Source organism: Monodelphis domestica, chromosome 2 (genome assembly GCF_027887165.1).
Source record: "Monodelphis domestica isolate mMonDom1 chromosome 2, mMonDom1.pri, whole genome shotgun sequence".
Lineage (NCBI taxonomy): Eukaryota > Metazoa > Chordata > Mammalia > Didelphimorphia > Didelphidae > Monodelphis > Monodelphis domestica.
Genome location: NC_077228.1, coordinates 151,678,823 through 151,681,733, shown reverse-complemented (window position 1 = coordinate 151,681,733; position 2,911 = coordinate 151,678,823). Strand labels below are relative to the sequence as shown.

The 2,911-nt window shown below is 38.2% G+C and overlaps 1 pseudogene; it reads left to right on the top strand.

Annotated features, from left to right (window-relative positions):
* The first annotated feature begins 2,139 nt into the window (after positions 1 to 2,139).
* On the top strand, positions 2,140 to 2,543 carry LOC100028223 (translationally-controlled tumor protein-like; annotated as a pseudogene).
* The last annotated feature ends 368 nt before the right edge of the window (positions 2,544 to 2,911 follow it).

Sequence of the window (2,911 nt, the reverse complement as noted above, 5' to 3'; positions counted from 1 at the left end):
CCAGGGAAAGATCCCAAGTCCAGATGGATTTAGACCTCAGCTTACAGACAACTGGATGTTGACAGGACAGAGACAGCTTCTTCAGATCTTCAAGACACACAGCACAAAACAGCAACCCAGGCAGCAATATGGGATAGGGTCAAACTCTCAGGACTAGGCATCCACATCCTCCAGGATCCAATTGAGAGAGACAAGGCAGCCTCCAACAATCTGAGTGTGTTAGCTTAACCCTCATGCTGCATTCCAGAATCTTTCTTCTGCTGGTCTCATGTCACTGTGTTCTGCAAACCTAAACTTATCCCTTCCTTATAACAATACACACCAGTAGGATAACAATCATTATGTGTAGAGCAAAACTTAAAGACATTCAATCTCCTAGCTATAATCGATGCCTTCTCATTAACTTTTTAGTCCTACCTTTTCCTTACCCTGTTTTAAGGGAAGCCTTTATTTATGATACTTTTTCTCACTTTAGGTTAGGCTGGCTAGCAGCTTCTTAGTGCTTAGAATTAAAGGTACCCTAAAGCCTTTCTGCTACTGCAGGGAAATGAATTCATGCCTTTTTTGGTTAGTGCAAGGAAAGGCTTCAGGCCACCTTTCCTACCACTAACAATTCCTGCATCACCTAGATGTTTGATCACTTGCCAGGGTTGTTGTAAAGGGGATTCTTGATTGCATATGCATGAACTAGGTGGCCTCTGGGGTCTCTCTGTGATCTTCCAACCCTACTCAGAAACAGAAAAGAAAACAATCATCACTGTATATTTACTATGGTTCTCCCAAGATTTTCTCTATGACTGTCATTTTCAATCAGACAATTTTTACTAGCCAGTTTCTAAGTTTTTCTAATTTAAACTAAGCTCTCCTTCTATTAGATTGCTTAGAATTGAATTTTTAGTAATCTGAATGTTTCTAGATCTTTTCAAAACTTCTAAATTTTAAAGGGGACAGATCCTTTTTCCAGTATACATAGTCCTTTTAAGATGCATTAGAATGGAACACAATTCTATTAAAGCATAGTTATATAACAACTACTCTGTATTGTTTTTATCACTGTCAGAATGGAAGAGGAGGGACACATATTATCACCTTTGCAGGACTAATTCTTTCCTCTTCATCTTTTTTTTTTTTAAACTCTTACCTTCCATCATGGAATTAATTCTGTGTAATTGGATCCAAGGCAAAAGAGAGGTAAGGACTAGACAGTGGGGGTTGTAAAAATGGAGATTTTGAACCCTAGACTTCAATCCGCAGAAGTCCTTGGTATTTCCCAGAATTCCCTATAATCTCACCTGAGTCTCCACCTGGGTGAGATCACAATTGGTATTTAACTGGTATTTAATCTCTTCCATTCCATTTCAATGATGTAGTAAGTAAGCTAAGTGCAGGGATTCTGAATTGGCTAATCATCCATGGGCACGTGGTTATTTTGTATCTTCTTTATTCCTTGATTTCTAATAATCCTCCAAAACCTCAAAAAATATAATTTTTATTATTAGAGACTAATTTTTACAGGGTTAAGTGACTTGCCTAGGGTCACACAGCTAGTAAGTGTCTGAGGCCAAATTTGAACCCAGAACCTCCTGATTCTCTATCTGCTGAGTCACCTAGTTGCCTCTTCTCCCCTTTATCTTAGTGAAGATGCTTGTGTCTGGTCCTTTTAAATGAGGCTGCAGAAGGAAAGAGAGGAAATAGCCACTAAAGGGATGCTGGTATTTCTTATCACTCCCTAGAATTCGCTCTCTGCTCAAGCTGAGTAAATTTTTTTTTGCTGTCATCTATATCACTTGGTTGTTCTTCCACAGTAATTTTCCAGAATTCATTTCTTTCCTTTTTATTTTATCAGTCTATGTCTTCCTCTTTTGCAGTAAACAAAGGGTCAAACTCATGGTCAGTCCAGAGCCTAAGCCAAAAGGTAGATAATGGCAAGAATAGGCTCGAGTCCAAAAATACTTCCTTGGAGAAATACACAGCCCTCTATTCTTAGACTCCCTGAATCTTAGGATTCCCATCATTTCAGATAGGCTTGACTGAGAAAGAGATAAAACCTTGAACTGGTTGTTAGGGCCTCTTCCCGTAAAGAAAAGAAAAGCATCTTTCTCCAACTACCTTAAACTTAGGAATATTTATGCAGTCAAGATGGTCTCCTGGATAGTTACCCTTGATGATTCACTCATCAGTGGAAATATCTCTGCTGAATGTCCTGGGGGTAAAGGAACAATGTCCTGGTAATCACTGGAGTTGATATGGTTATAAACCACCATCTGCAAGAAACTAGCTTCACAAAAGAATCCTACAAAAAGTTCATCGAAGGCTACATGAAATCAGTCAAAGGTGGACTTGAAGAACAGAATTCAGATAGAATATATGGGGAGCTATGGAAAAAAATCAAACATATCCTTACTATTTTTAATAACTATCAGTTCTTCATAGGTGAAAACATGAATCCAGATGACATGGTGGTCCTCTTGAACTTCTGTGAGGATGGTGTGACTCCATATATAATTTTCTTTAAGAATGGTTTAGAAATGGAGAAATGTTAACAAATTCAGCTGTCAAGAACTACCATATGGAATAGTTCTGGGAAGAAGTTGGGGGAATAAGGAGCTTCCTAGATAATAGTTATAGCAGAGGAATTCCAATAAAGAGCAAGACATGAACAACAAGGTGGTGTTGGAAGAGGTGTAAAGAGCTTGATTGCTTTGGAATCTTGCTTTTGTTCCACATGGGAATGAATACTTCCACAGCTACATACATGTTTTCAGAATGAGTTTTCATTGTTCTGATTATTGATAGCATTGTCCAAAGCTGCAGACATTAGACAATGGTTATAATACCGACCTTACTTCAGATCTTGGCTCAAAACACTTCTTTCAAGTAATCTTTCCCAGTTAAGTTGGTATTAAATTCT